This window comes from Coptis chinensis, chromosome 2, assembly GCF_015680905.1.
Source record: "Coptis chinensis isolate HL-2020 chromosome 2, ASM1568090v1, whole genome shotgun sequence".
In the NCBI taxonomy this organism is placed as follows: Eukaryota; Viridiplantae; Streptophyta; class Magnoliopsida; order Ranunculales; family Ranunculaceae; genus Coptis; species Coptis chinensis.
In genome coordinates, this window is record NC_141457.1 from 81,236,185 (window position 1) to 81,252,668 (window position 16,484).

General features: G+C 38.7%; 1 protein-coding gene, 1 long non-coding RNA gene and 1 pseudogene across 2 annotated transcripts in view; 1 reads left to right on the forward strand and 2 right to left on the reverse strand.

Annotated features, from left to right (window-relative positions):
• Window positions 1-16,484, reverse strand: part of TRM82 (Transducin/WD40 repeat-like superfamily protein) — a 61,450-nt gene that overhangs the window by 31,893 nt on the left and 13,073 nt on the right. The gene's annotated exons all lie outside the window — the stretch shown is intronic.
• LOC147518207 (small nucleolar RNA R71) lies at window positions 10,482-10,576 on the forward strand (annotated as a pseudogene).
• Window positions 13,987-14,716, reverse strand: LOC147518208 (uncharacterized). Its single transcript, XR_015214018.1, has 4 exons — window positions 14,592-14,716; window positions 14,393-14,485; window positions 14,161-14,265; window positions 13,987-14,061 (listed from the first exon to the last, which is right to left on the reverse strand). It is a non-coding gene; the product is annotated as an uncharacterized LOC147518208 (long non-coding RNA).

Consider the following 16,484-nt stretch of genomic DNA (forward strand, 5'->3'; position numbering starts at 1 on the left):
CAAGACAAAACCACTCGATTTTTCCGCTCAAGTTTTGCTACTCCGATTAATGCGGTGGGCACACTTTACCTTATAATCTCAATGACAAACAAAAAGCCGAGAGTCGATCAAACACATCCGCCACTTACTATCACACTAACCTATTCCTAATTGAGCTAGAGGTCTTTATTAGGTGTTCATGGGATTAGGAGATGGTTTAAGAAGGAAGGAAATGGATATTCAAAAGGACAAGTCTGAGATAATAAAGTCTTCATATTATGTAATTTAGAGAAAACCTTGTTATTTTCTTTTGCTTCTATACTTTGTTTCCATCCTTAGCCATATTTTTCTTTTTCTTTTCTTTGGCTTTTGACTCCCTTTTATTCTATTTTTGGAGTTTTTTATTTATTTCTATTTTTTATTTATTTTCCTTGGATGGAAACTTCTTTTCTTTTTCTGAAGCAACTAACTAATTTTTTTTGTTTACACAGGTTTTTCTCTTCTTCTTTCTTCACTCATTCTATTCTCAGACTTATTCTAGATTGGGTAAGTTGATTTTTTTTTTTTTTTTTATTTTGTTTTGTTTTTGTAACAGGGTAAAGGAATTGTGGGTTATGGAAGGCTAAAGAAAGGCTCAGAGGGGCGACTAGCGGAAAATAATTCATAGGTTTGAATTTCTGGCTATATCGATCCAAAGAGGGCCTAAATTCTCGCTTAGGATATGGCATAGTGATCAAGCAAGTGGATGTGTGATTTTTCTATCCGGATTTTACTTCTTCCTTGTGTCATTTCTCAAATGTTTCGCTCATATAAGGCTTTAGGCTATATTCTCACAGGATTTGTAGAATAAGTACTCTAGCCTAGATTTCGAAACTTATCTTGCTAACAATCATAGATACTCATGTAATATATATTTATAGATAGATGCAAAGATTATTACCTACATATTAACCTAAGTTTCTAACAATTATTACGATGCAAAAAAGCTACGTGAGACTTCTAGATTGTTAAGAGCATAGAAAAGAAAACAATACCAATATTCCTAAGTGTATAGCATAAACTTATTTATTTATATTTTTGAAAATTTTAACTTGAAAACAAATGCATATTATACATATCTATATCCTAACAGATGCCTTAATTACACGTGTTTCTATGCCCCCCCAAACAAGAAGCATGCTTTGTCCTCAAAGCATTTAAATAAAGAGGGTAGAAAAATACCATGGAAATGCGTGAAATTCGAACATCCGCAAAACAAGGTTAGAACATACTAATATAGGAAAAAAGCGACGAACTCGTAAGAGTTCCATTTATGGGATTAACAGAATTAAATTGCTTGGGACATAAGCAGACAATAACAAAACTAAAAACTTACCTTATCTCCCGCTTAAGCATCCTCCTCCTCATCAAAGAGATGAGGTTCCTTTGCATCCTGCCAGGCCATTATAACTTGCCAAGCTTGCCGCCATTTATCATCTACTAATGCTAGCCTGTTAAGTGTTATTATGTTTGATGGGATGTACGGGGCGACCAAATGAGGCTGCACCTGCCATCCCGGCCAAGTCATAATTCGCAATGAGCGAACCACCCAATTGGTGGGTCTCATGACTTCAACCCTTTTCCAATCTGTGAATTGGGCACAAAATACAGGTAAACAACTACGCATGATGCGGCTTACCAAAATAGGCATAAGAAGATACTTACTCCTCATGCTTTGGGCTCTCTTAAGACTAGCGACTAAAACTCGGGGAATGTCATATCGGTGACGTCCCTCAGCTAAAGCGAGGAAAATGTCACCAGCAGTACTATTTGCAGAAGTGAACTGCCATTCCCCCAAAATATTCATCAGGATGAATAACATGGGGTGCCTACGTTTAGGGACAGGCTACCAAGGGCAATGCTATATATATATCGGTCTATTACTCGAAATACCCTCCCCATAATACTCATGGAAATATGTATAATCATAAAGGTATGCATTATCGGTCATATATCCCCATGTGTGAACGGGGATCGGTATTGGTAATCCCGAAACTAAAGCGACCACATGTTTATTGAATTCTAGTGTCGTGTCATCGACTACGACGGAGAATTCTTGTTCTCCATCCCGATTACAATAGAAACTAACGTGGTCGTAGAAATAAGCGAAGTCGGCTTTGAATATGAATCGTCATCACTTACCGATTAGATGGCACCATCCTAATCGCCGCGATCCGCCGCGAACGATGCTCCATAGGTATCGGTTCCCAACACGTCTTGAAAAGATCGTTCGTATATGACTATAGGAGATGTCATCTCAACTACTCTTTTGAACAACTCCAAAAATCCTGGAACAACCCTCAGAAAATTGGAGATTTTCGTGTTCACGGAGGGCAGGACGCGGGTGCGCTCCACTTAGGCGCAGGTGCGCTCGGGTGTTTTTGGATTTACAGTGTTTGGGCGCGAGTTGCGCTCAACTAGGGCGCGGGTGCGCTCTCAGATGTTTTTTGGAGTTACAGTGTTTGGGCGCGAGTCACGCTCAACTAGGGTGCGGGTGCACTATGAGTAAAATTTCTGACAGGGTCTAGGGCGCAGTGTCGCTCTCGAATCGAGCGCGAAAAGCGCTTCGTAAGTCTTTAAAACGAAAGTTTACAAGGAAAAAAAAGAAAAAGCTTGGAGTGAAAGGTGAGAGATGATGGTGGGGTGCAGTGTAGGTTGTGAGTGTAGAATGAAAGGAGTTTAAATAGGTTCTGAGCTTCCAAAACGAATCGGCAAGTTGCCAAATTGTTTAAGGCAATTTCCAGAAATAGAAAATTTCTAAACCCGAAAATGGAAACAAACCATATTTTTGATTTTATAACAACCCTGGTATCTTTTATATTGGATTTAGAATAGTAACTTCTAAACTCTCCTAGGTTTCATACTACCACCACACATAATCATAGATATGTCGATATCGGCCAAATTCTCAACCTTTACTCCAAGACAACCTTATAGAAGATGATCATATAACGAATTATGCTCAGTATAAATATTACCACCCCCAAACAATTCAGGAAGGTGGGATTAATGATAAAAACACGCACAATTCAAAAATAACCAATTATATTAAAACTAAAACTTAAATCCAAACAACATAAAACAAACACATTAATATTTAAATTTAACAACTGAATTAAAACCCAACTAATAAAACAATAAAAACAATGAAATAACAGCGAACACAAACTGATGGTGAGCACCTAGCCATGTGATGAAGAGATGGAGATTGGTCCTGGGATGAAGAATGGCTTGAGCCATCTGCCCTTCGGCGACGACGCTCATGCCTCTCAGACTTGTCTGAGCCAGAATCCTCCAAGGTTGGCATGCGACGTAGCATCTCTATTTGAAGCAAGCGCTGTGCTTCCATCTCAGCCTTTAGTACTATATAGTGGTCCTCTTGGCGCTGGTGCATAGTCTCCATGTTAGACAAGATATCTTCCTGACCCCTTTCGAGCATTTCAACTCTCGTCTGAAGGTTCGTTTTTTTTATTTCGAACTACAATCTGTCTATCTCAGATATCTTCACAAATACCATAAATGCAACGCAAGCCAGTTTGCAACACTTGCATGCGTTCTAAATTAGAATTACAACTATCTAATGCATTTTCATCCAGACATGTTATATCTTCCATTTCATCCGCCAACTCAACTACATTTCCTTCAGACAACGGCCAAGTCTCTTGGATGCAATCCGTATAAATACTTGCATTAGAATGCAATTTGATCTTAATAGGAGCAGATTTTGCGACAGTTCTAAATGAGAGTATGATCTTAGTGATCAATACGGGAAGAGGCGCCATGCTCTTTCCCACTCCTCTAATCACATTAAAAATTAAATCGAGGATGCAGAAATTATACTTATTCGTTTGCAAAATCCGAGACGTCGCGGACATTCTGGACCGATATCGCTGACTTTGTCTTTCCCGAGGACGTTCCTACTAATCCACTGAGCTACAGTCAGTTGGTTGGTTCTCAGACTTGGCTGGCGGACGCAATGAGATCTCGGATTGTATTCACCCTCCACAACAGTATCTTTCATCAAAGCAGGAACTCCAGTATACTGGGATTCCTGAATGGTCGTTTTTAGGTTGCTTTCAGGCGTAATTCCTAATAGCTCAGCCAACAACTGTCTCGTTACTTCCCTCCTCGTTCCTGCTACCTTAATGAAAATCCTATCCCCCTCCAATTCTCGCTTCTTATAAAACTATTCTACCAAATCGTAGTGATAGAATTCCTCAGTCGAGTACCACAGTCCATTCCAATTTCTCCTAATCATCTTCGCGTCGTAAAATGTTGCGAAGCGGTCGGCTGCAAACGCGTGCTCTGGCAAAATTCTTCCTCGTAGCGCCATTGAAGTTTTTGAAACAAACAATGGTTTTGTAGACGGTGGCGGAGGCGAGTTTGATGAAAAACAACTAAAAACAACGGTGGTGGCGATGGTGGGTACGGTGGCAGGTTGAAGCTTGAATTGGTGGCTATTTTCGGAGTTTTAAAATTGTTGGGGTTGGTGGTGGTAATGGTTTGGATAAGATTTCAGTTTGATTTAAATGCTTGGCGTGGGTGTAGTTAGGTTTTCTTTTCTTTTTTTTTTTTTTTTTTTTTTTTTTATTTTTATTTAATTTTTTTTATTTTGGTGTTTGGTGTTTAAGGTTTGTTTTAAACTTTGGTAACCGGCGGGATTGGAAAAGGAAACAACTGTGCGTTTTTGGGAAGGAAGGAGGCGCACAGACGTGCGTGCGGTTTGGGCCTAAGCCCAATTCGAATTCCGAACTTTTTTGATATTTCGCGCAATTCAAATTCAATTTGCCGCTTCGTTACTGGTCCGATTTTGGCGAATGAGTTATGGAAATGATCAGTAGAGAATTTCCAATCCAATTATCCATAAAACACTCAATTCCAACCATAGGTGACTTATAAGAAGGTGGAAAAACACCTCAAAGTGCGTGTGTGACGTAAGTTATACGAACGAAGGAAATCTAAGTTTTAGATAACGTCAACCCAAATGAACTACAACTAATGGGCCTAAGCAACACCAATGGAAAGTTTGAGCAATCCGGATGGAAAGACCGGCTGCCCACCTTTAAACACAAAAATTGTTTTAAACGTGGGTCGTTTAAAGTCAGATTCCCAAGACTTGTTGGATTGCTATTTCTATGATTTTAGAATTTTTATTATATATATATATATATATATTTTATTAGTTTATTATAAGAAACACGAAAAACAATAAATACATAATTCACCCCATAGAAGAACATGACTCAAAAACCGAGAAAACATGCAAAAGTGGAAACCGTGAATTATGTGAAACGTGGACTTAGGATCCGATACTTACAGCCACACACTCCATAGGGAGGGCCCGGTTACCTGAATGGTGCACTTACCATTATATGGAAGTGAAAGGAAGTACACCAATTGACAAGGGTCAATCTTCATAGACAGGGTCCTATAAAAGGACTTCCTCTACATCAGGGGACATAAGTTCGTGAAAATGTTTTAACCGTTGACCATTAACTTGAAAGGTACTGTTGTCCTTGGGATTTACCAAGGTGATAGCCCCGTAAGGGGTGACTTCAGTAACCAAAAAAGGACCAGACCAACGGGTTTTTAGTTTCCCTGGGAAAATATGTAGACGGGAGTTATAAAGCAAAACCTTTTGACCGACCACAAACTCTTTGCGCAAGATTTGCTTATCATGAACACGTTTCATGTTAGCTTTATAATCCTTCGCGAGATCGTAAGAATCGCTAAGGATTTCTTCAAGCTCATTCAATTGCAACTTGCGTTTGACACCCGCCTCATCAATATTGAAGTTAAGGCTTTTTATAGCCCACAGAGCACGGTGCTCTAATTCAACGGGCAAATGACAAGGTTTCCCAAATACAAGTCTAAAAGGAGACATACCTATAGGAGTTTTGAAAGCAGTTCTATACGCCCATATGGCATCCGATAGACGCTTCGACCGATCTTTTCCTATCGATTTACAGTTTGTTTCTAAAATCTTTTTGATTTCCCTATTAGAAACTTCTACTTGTCCGCTAGTTTGTGGATGATAAGGAGTTGCTACTTTGTGTGTAACTCTATACTTTTTCATTAGGGATGCAACAACTCTGTTGCAAAAATGTGTTCCACCATCACTAATGATGGCTTTAGGAATGCCAAACCGACAGAAAATATACTCCTTAATAAAAAATACAACTGTCTTATGGTCATTGCTACGGCAAGCCATGGCCTCTATCCATTTAGACACGTAGTCCACGGCAACTAGAATATAAATGAAACCATGGGAACCAGGGAAGGGACCCATGAAATCAATGCCCCAAACGTCAAAAATTTCTATTATCAAGATTGGATTTAATGGCATCATATTACGTTTCGTTATTCACCCAAGTTGTTGGCAACGAATACACGTCTTGCAATGCACTTGGGCATCCTTAAAAAGGGTAAGCCAATAAAATCCACATTGAAGAACTTTAGCGGCTGTTTTCATTCCACTAAAATGGCCACCACACTCTTTGTCATGGCAGAACGATAGAACTTCATTATATTCCCACTGGAGAATGCACCGACGAATAATCTGATCCGCACAATACTTAAAAAGGTAGGGCTCATCCCAGTAGTATAACTTAACTCTGGCCAAGAACTTCTTACGTTCATTTCTTGACCAATTATAAGGCATAACATCAGCCACTAAATAATTTACAATGTCAGCATACCATGGTGTTGAAAAAATAGCATACAGATGCTTATCAGGAAAAGAGTCCGGTATGGACTCATAATCACTATTATCGTCGTTTGTAAGTCTAGATAAGTGGTCGGCAACTACGTTTTCGACCCCTCTTTTGTCCTTTATTTCTAATGTGAACTCTTGCAGGAGAAGAATCCATCGGATTAATCTCTGCTTAGCATCCTTCTTTGCAAGAAGGTACTTAAAGGCTGCATGGTCCGTGTAAACTAAAGTTTTAGAACCAACCAAATAAGGACGAAACTTATCTAAAGCATAAATGACAGCTAAGAATTCTTTTTCAGTAGTTGAATAATTCCGTTGAGCATCGTTTAAGGTTTTACTAGCATAATAAATAATAGTGGACTTATTATCTAGTTTCTGTCCCAAGACAACACCAGCTGCATAGTCACTAGCATCACACATGAGTTCGAAAGGTTTAGACCAATCGAGAGGCTGTATAATTGGTGCAGAGGTTAGGGAAACTTTTAAAGTTTCAAAAGCCTGCTTACAGTTAAAATTAAAATCAAAGATTGCATCCTTCAAAAGCAGATTAGTTAAAGGCCTAGCTATTTTCGAGAAATCTTTAATAAAACGCCTATAAAAACCTGCATGGCCTAGAAAGGCTCTAATATCATGGACAGTCCGTGGTTTAGGTAGAGTCGCTATCTTATCTAGTTTGGCCTTATCTACTTCGATGCCATCACTAGATACAATGTGACCTAGTACTATGCCCTTTTTCACCATGAAATGACACTTTTCCCAGTTTAAAAACGAGGCTCTTTTCTTCACACCGTGTCAAAACTTTAGGCAGGTTAGACAAGCGTCTGTGAAGGAGTCTCCATAGATAGAAAAATCATCCATGAAAACTTCCATAAAAGCTCTACCATGTCACTAAATATATGAAGCATAAACCATTTGGAAGGTACCGGGAGCATTACAAAGGCCAAAAGGCATTCGTTTATAGGCATACGTTCCAAAGGACATGTGAAGGTAGTCTTTTCTTGGTCATCAATATCAATAATAATCTGAAAATAGCCCGAGTAGCCATCCGAAAACAATAAAAAGCATGGCCCGACTAGGCGTTCGAGCATCCGATCTATAAAAGGTAAAGGAAAGTGATCCTTTCATGTCATAGCATTTAAATGTCCATGTCAATACTGATTCTCCATTTCATAGGACCTTGTTGTGACAACATAGTCACCCTTTCCGTTCGCACACTACCATGGTAACTCCCGATTTCTTAGGAACTACATGAATGGGGATTACCCATTCGCTATCGAGATTGGGTATATGATACCCGCGATCGAGTAAATCGTAAAGACTTCTTTCCTAACCACCTCTTTCATGGCGGGGTTCGGGGCCGAGGTTCAGCGAAAGTCTTCGCGTTATCCTCCAAATGGATCGCGATGAGTGCAAACATTAGGGTCAATTCCTTAATGTCGGCTAGGGACCAACCAATCGCAGACCCGATGATGTTCCCTAATCACCCCGATTAAACGTGTCTCTTCATCCTTAGATAACTTGAGAAGATATAATTACCGGATGGCTATCATCCGGATCAAGTTGAATATATTTTAACTCGAGGGGAAGAGGTTTAAGCAATCGTGGAAGGAATGTTGATAGATGTTTCATCGGGGTCTCCATTTTGCATAATGAATACTTGCTTAGGTAGCAAGTCTTCATACTCGCGATATATGGAGCAACCGGGGTCTACAATTGGTGTGGACTCAAGGATGGTGTTGACTTCCTCTAAGTAGGAGTCATTTACAAAATCTGAAGTTCTAAAAAGAAAGGAATTTATACATCCGGTTTTCGAAAGCGTGTTGTTAAAATAATCTTGAGCTAAGCTCTCAATCATGCTAACCTCCCCATCTATAGGCGATTAAGTAATCGTTTCATCATTTTAAAAATATTTACCTCAACAGAAAGATGGCCAAAAGATAAGGACATCTTACCATCGTGGCAATTTATAAAGCGTTGGCGGTTGCCAAGAAGGGGCCTACTAAGATGATCGGTGACGAGTCGTTAGCGACTTCTGTATCGAGGATAACAAAATCAGCAAGATAGTAGAAATCTTGAACCTTAACAAGCACGTTTTCCACTACACCCTTAGGATACTTAATTGACCTGTCCTATAACTGCAACATTATTCTTGTAGGTTGCATTTCTTGTAGGCCTATTTGTTTATACAAATAATACGAGAGTAAGTTAACACTCGTCCCCAGGTCTAATAAAGTGGTCGTCGTGTAGGAATCTTCTAAGGTGCATTTTACAGTAGGATGACCAGGGTCTTTGTACTTAACAATTCCATTATTTTCGGATAAGGTTGGGAACTGTTCAGTTAGAAAGGCGTCTTTAGGTATGTTGGTCTTACGCCTAGTAGTGCACAACTCCTTAAGAAACTTAGCGTGGTTAGGTAGCTTTTTAATAGCTTCGAGAAAAGGAAGGTTTATCGTTAGATTTTTGAAAACGTTCCTAATCTTCTCAAAGTTTGTATCCCTGGTTAGCATGGCTAATTTCTGAGGGAACGGTGGTTTCGCTCTATATTTAGCGTATGGCTCAACTTGATGTGTAACCTTGGCTTTCTGTTTCTTAAGTTGTAGTTTAACTGGTACCTCTACAATGGTAGGCTCTTCAGTTTCTATTTCTGTATCTAGTTTGATATCCGGTGTAGGGAGTACTGATGGGGTAACTATAGACATAGTTACTTTGTTATCAACCACTCTTCCAGAACGGAGAGTGGTGATGGCATTTAGGTCACCTACGATTGTAGTTTCCGTACTAGTATTACCGTTTACCTCAAAGGCTGTGTTTGCTGTTTTAGGGTTTGGTATCGCTTAACCTGGAAACATGCCTTTTGGTTGGGCTTTCTCTTGGGCTAACTGTTGTATGCCCTGATTTATGGATTGTAAGATCTGTTGGTTTGATTGAGTTATTGTTTGGAAAAGTTGTTGGGTAACCTGTATAAAGGCGTCGATACGATCCGGTTGTATATGTGTAGTAGTCACAGGTGGTGCGACTGGAACTATCTCACGTTGATTATTTATGGGCGGGGTGTGATAGTTATTATTGTTAACCGGAACGATACCTCTATTGGTATTATAACTATTATAATTACCCTGACCTTGTGCTAGACCTTGTCGGTGGTTTAAACGGTTGTTATAATTATTATAATTCCCGACCTTGTCCTTGTCTAGGTGGAGCTTGGTTATAATTGTTTGCTTGCCTAACATTTTGGTTATTAAACCCCGGAGGTGTAACTTGTTGATTGTTTAAGCCAACTAAAGTTGGGATGTTGTCTCCATGGGGCATTAGGAATAGGATAGCTATTAATGGAGCAAACATTATCTTGCTCTAATTGATGTTGTTCATAGGCGAGGACAATAGAGTCGGGGTGCTCGGGACTCAAACAGAAATTACATGGGTTGGAGTTTACATTCATGACGGGGATAGGCTTTTGTTGAACGAAAATAGCCTCTACCTTTTTAGTTAGAGATTCGATTAAATTTTTAAGTTCGGATCGGGTTTCATCTCAAACATACCGTGCCTTTTAATCTGTTGAAGAAGAACTAGCGAGAGCGGGGGATATCATCACTACCCCCAATTATTATTGCGCTTAGTTTGATCTTCTAAAAATTTGTAAGCCTCCGAGGCTCCTTTACTTAGGAAACTACCCCCATTCATTATGTCAAGGACTTCTTTATGGTGGTGTAGAAGTCCTTTCAAAAAGGCACGAACTAACTTGTCTTTTGCTAGGTTATGGTGTGGACACTCTATAAGCAGATCGTTGAAACGATTCCAAGCCTCAGAAAATGATTCATGAGGATTCTGTCGAAAAAAAATGAATCTTGGAAAGCATCTCATCCGTCTTTAGGGGTGGATAAAAATGTTCCATAACCAGCTGAACAAGTTTGGCCCACGAGTCCAACCGTAGGATGGTGGAATGTTGTAAGGACTTGTTCAATCTTACGCATGTGCTGATAAGGTTTTTCATGGTCTAAACCACGAAAAACGGGTAACAATTTAAATATGTTTGGGGGGATTCGAAAATCCCCCACTGGGTCTGCTAGAACGATGCAAGATTTAGGGCTATCGCTCAAGGCTTTGTAAAAGTCGGAGAGAGGAGTCTCTCTTTCTTCAGCCATTATGTGAGGTATAGTGTGTGAAATAGTAGCTAGAGGTGTAGTGGGTGGTATACTAGATAGACTTATTTGTTGACGTTGTCGTGTAATTACGTTCGGTGTTTTTGTTCGACCAGACCTTAATCTCATACAAGGCTAAGACCAAACTTAGCTAAACACGTCAACACTCCAAACAATCCTGATATACTAGTATAAACCTCTAACAGGAGATGCGAGGTGTGGAAGAAAGGAATACCTGATTGCGTCCTTGCTTTGCTTATGAATAGCGTCTTGTTTACGCGTGTTCAGTGTATATAACAAGTTCGAACACTGAAAAACTTAAAAACTCGAAGTTCGAAACAAACCTGTGGAAATCCGGCAAAATTCAGCTTAGGGCGCCGGTGCGCTCACTTTGGGCACAGGTGCGCTCCGTGTAACTTCAAGTTACAGTGTTTGAGGGCGGGTCGCGCTCGGTTTGGGCGCGGGTCGCGCTCAAGGTTCCAGGCGTTTGAAGCGGGTCTTGCTCCGTTTGAAGCAGGTCGCTTCGGTGTAATTTTTCGCAGAACTTTTCAATGCTGAAATGGACAACCACAGTATGAATCAAACAAGGGTGGGTGGGTTTAATGGGACTTAAAAATGACTAATTATACTATGAAAACAATGCTAAAGGTAACAAAGATGGCAGCAGTGCCATTTGATAAACATAAAAATGATAGTTTACCTACGAAATGAACGTTAAAACTCAAAACGTAAGTAAACTAAAACTTAAATACGTGCTTAATTTATCAAGTTTTCTACTCTCAATTCTATCGAAATAGAGTGGAGTAACAAATTCTTTCCACTCCTAGTTCTTTAGCATGCGATGATTTCTAGTCTAATTAATCGGTCTTAAGTCTAGTGAGAGATTTACGAAGGGAATTCTATACTACGAGGGGAAAACAATTAACAAGTTACGAATAACGAAATGAGAGAATGCTAAGGGTTTGATTCTAGATAAAGAATTAAAGGGAATTGAATCCACCTTAACTCGACTTAATCCTACTAACAAAGACTCGTCGTGATCCAAATTGAATACTTTGCATATCAAAATAGTAATTATAATCCCTAATTATACATGACATTTCTACCAATTCATAACTAGCATGTGAGCGATTAAACCCATTCTCATGGTGAATTAATCGTTTCTAGAGTGGAATAATTATCACGACGATTCCTAAGTTTAACAAAGATCAAGCGTCATCAAGGCTTCTTCAACCCCTCTAATGGAGGTTTAGCCTTGATTCATACCACTATCATTTCCCATTGATTTAAAACTAGACATCATATGAAAATTCTATCTTTATGCAATTTATCTAAACAATAATTTAAATCTCCAGTAATAACTAGGAAATTAATAACAAGTAATAAGGGAATTTAGATCTACACAATTGTAAATGACAAAAACGAAATTGACAAACTAGCTATTTTATTTATCAAACTAATGAAGAACAATGATTCTAAAGATTAATCTAAAACAAGAATTGAAATGAACTAAACTTAATTTTTATTTAATGAAAACTAGATCTAGAATTATCTATAGTTTTAGGTCTAACTAGCTACCATTAACAAAGAGCTAAGCTTTTGTTTTTATATGTTCAGATCCAAAAATTGTGCATGGGCTTGGAGCCATGTTTTGGTCCAGAGAATCAGGCCCAAAACCCAATACTTTCAGTCCAAAAAGGCCTCTTCAGCTGCAGTTGACTTCGACAGACTTTTCGTCCACTTTTCCTCCTTTGTTTGGGCCAAGGCTTAGACCATTGGAAAGCTCTTTCCGAGCCGGTCCTTTTGACATAAGGTAGACCCAATTCCGAGGTCTGAGTCCAAAGATATGGTCTTCGGAAGTTCTGCTGACTTTGTGTGCTGTTTCTGCCCGCGTTGATTTTGACTTTTCAGCTTTGACCGGGCTTTAGAAAGGCTTTGTCTTCTTGAATCTTGGCCTTTAATCACAGAACTCCTTAGCAACCAACTATTGCTCCTTTATCTCATCAAAGTGGCACATTTATGCACATAATTGACCTTGAAGCCTGAAACGCATAAAAACACGTAATCAGTATTAACTCTTAATTATTACTCACATAATTGGTATAAAAGTATGACTGTTATAGGGTTAAAACTACAGTTTTGGGCTCTTATCATAACGTATGTACAAATGGAGAAGTCTAAACGAATGTAGTCAAATTACATATTTACATAGCCACGTCCAAACAAAACTAGTAAAATAAACAACTTTTTTTTTTAGATGTTGTAACCAGTCCTATGTCTGGAGGCTTGGCACCCACGCCCGGACAAGATAAACATTAAGCGTCATCCTTTGGAACTTGCAGAAAAGCTGTTGGCCAAGTGACATATCCATGCACACCCACTTCTCCAAGTGTACTAGCAAAATCATTTGGAAAGAACACTCTGGCTTCACTGTCAACCACCTCAGTTAAGAGAATTTTGAAAACCCCCTTAGCTCTCCCATGGGTCTACCATGGACAATAGATTGTGGGTTTACTGCAACAATCTCTCCACTAGCAACCTTTAAGCCCTCGACAAAATGCAAATCTCTCATCTTGTTCATACATGAATAATGCATCTGCATTAATTTTGAACTATCATAAATACCTTTTTAAAGTAATGCACCATATAAACATGCACCAATATATAAAACTATCCCAAAAAACTATACCTGACTAGGCTGCCTTAATGGAACTTTTGCAGTACGTGTTTCTGAAATAGGATTTATTTGAGTTTGGAATGCAGGCTAAATGTAGACAAACCACATGTTAGCAACTAAGGAAAACTAGAAACAACACCACTCTAAAGTTCAACAATCCTACCACATGCACCCGTGATCCCACTATCATGTCCTTGACCATTTCTCTTTTTCTAACCTGTCCAACTTTGAATTTGTAGTAGTGTCTTCACATCTCAACTCTTCATTTTTCTTTAGAACCAGAGCAGTTTTTTTCACCATGGTACTACTAACACCAGCACCCATACCTTTCATACGTCCACTTTTGTCTTTTCCAAGTGTGTGTAGACTAATCCAATTTACACATAAAAAACAGATGGAATAAATATATAACGATATATACCAATGCATTAAGTATTACTTGCCTATGCAAGTGCATCATTAACACTCAAAATGTTGGACGAAGGATCAGAATTCACAATTCCTTGAATTTTTTCCTAAAACATTTTTAATTAGTTAGCAATATATAAACTAATAAGCTTTGTAAAAATATAAGTGACTGAAGAATAAAATGTAGTCAACTTTTTAGCACTTACAGCGATCTCAGGACACTGAATGGTTTTGTCTTTCTTAGTATGGGCTCGAATGCATACCTCTGCCCTCCCAACCTCCAAGTCAGACTTGAACTTGTTTTCAACAGCCTTAAAAAATAGGTGTATGTGAGTATAAAAGGCAACTATGTTAATTTAATTTTCTAATTCCTTTATTGCATCTTTAAAAAAAAATGCCTAATTATCACACTTCACAAAAGAATTGAACCATACTCACAATGACATGCCGTGTGGCAGCCATGCTCCTCCTGCCAAGTGTATTTGGTGCTCTGAGTTTTGAACGGTTAGCCTTGTTTCTTTTGCTTGCAGCCTAAGTTAATCAAACAAAATAATTCATTAACTCATTACTAATTAAAGTAATCAAATACTTAATCAAAGAGGAGTCAAAGAAAAAAATAGGATTATGTAATTGAGACCTAAAACTTCTCACTCTTTGTGTATTCCAGAAACCAATACCACTGCTCTCTGTTCAAAAAACGGAGGGGGTGGAGGTGCTCTCACTGATGCCCAACTTTTACCTTTGATATGGCACTTATGCAAGTTATGCCTGTGATTTCTCCAAGCTTGATCCATACTCTCTCTAAGGTACTCGATCTAGTGAAATGTCATCAAAATCAAAATTGTCCTAATATGCATGTAAAAGTAAGTAACATTGATGAGCACACACCTTAGTATGTCTTAAAGCAATAGACTCATACTTAAATTTAATAAACATAGTTAAAAGATAATATACCTCCAGAACACTCAAAACTCTTTTTTTAAAGTCAATTGGCACTATGCGAATATGTTATTGGAACATACTTCCTAGTGTTCACTCCTAACCCGGTAATAAATGCCCTGGTATCCAGATCTAACCCATTGGGCTATCCTAGCTCGTTAGTACTGACTTTCCTTTTCTTCCCATCAGCTAATGCTTTAGGGCCTTTTGAGGATCCTCTCTTGGTAGAAGAAGTCACTTAGTCATTGCAGGTGTCCCTCCTACATGTGTCAAAATAATAAATATGGTAACACCATAAAATAAAATGTTATAAAGCAAGAACGTTTAGGGCACACAGTATATTACCACCTATCTCATTGTCACCCAAATCAGCACCTTGCAAATTGCTACGGTCATGTCCAGCACCTTGCGAATTGCTACCGTCTTCTTGTCCAGCACCTTGCGAATCGCTACCATCTTGTTCGTCCAAAGGATCTATAAAGTTTATACAGATGAAAAATCCTAGACACCAATTAGAGTGACAAACACCAAAGTCCCAAACTAAAATTAACAATTAAAGAAGTAACAAGTAAAGATTCTAATAAGGCAGAAGAACTATTCCACAGAGTAAAAGTTTCCATACCAAACTCTTTGAAAAAAAGCTCTGGATTTGTGAAAAACGATATGGTTGAGCCACATATATATAAGCAAGGCCGAAAGTTTCGGGATTTGAAGATATTTCAGACCCTCCCAAAATAGATATATATATCAGAAAAATCAAAAAATTGGATCGATATATCGTTTTTGCCCATTTTGGTGATAATATTCAAAAAATCGAAAAATCAGGATATATCGAAAATATCGCCGATATATAACGATATATATCGGGATATATCGGTCAACAATCAACAAAATCGGTCAAAAGTCAAACTGTCCAACCAAGTCAAACAATATATATCGAATATGTCGGAATATATCGTTGATATATATCTTTGTATCGGTTTACCGATATATATCGGTTTAAAATTAATTTAATTTTCAGAGCCGATATTTCGAATGTTTCGAAGTCAGTAGGCTGAAAAAATGATAAATATCGGCGAAAAATTAATTTTTCGACCGATCTTTTCGGCCCTGTATATAAGCACCTAGATTGTGGAGAAGATGGAGGAAAACTAACTTGCGCGACCATGGGAGTGTGGGTTTCGTGCAATCTTTCTAGAGGGAGTTAGTTATTTCGTGGGTGTTAATTTTAGAAGAAAGTCAATGGTTTGGCACTTCGATATGCGTGGCAATTCAGGGAGAACTCCACTCTCATGAGTCAACAATCTACGTAATTGTGCATGTGTGCATGTATGCGGGTTCCGTGGGGTGAAACCATGCTAAACTGTGTGTGTGGGTCGTGGGTGGGGGTGTAAGCATGTCTAACTAGGGGGGTGGGGGGTTCAAATTATATTCCAATTTCACACTAATGTATAAATTATAACTATCTACACCCTATAGTTCCCGGGCGATGGATTGAGAGACGCTAAAAAAACAGGATTTTAAACTTGGACCTCACTTGGAGCGATATCCTTAATTAATTCCAAATCGACACTTTAGAACTAAAGAGGGA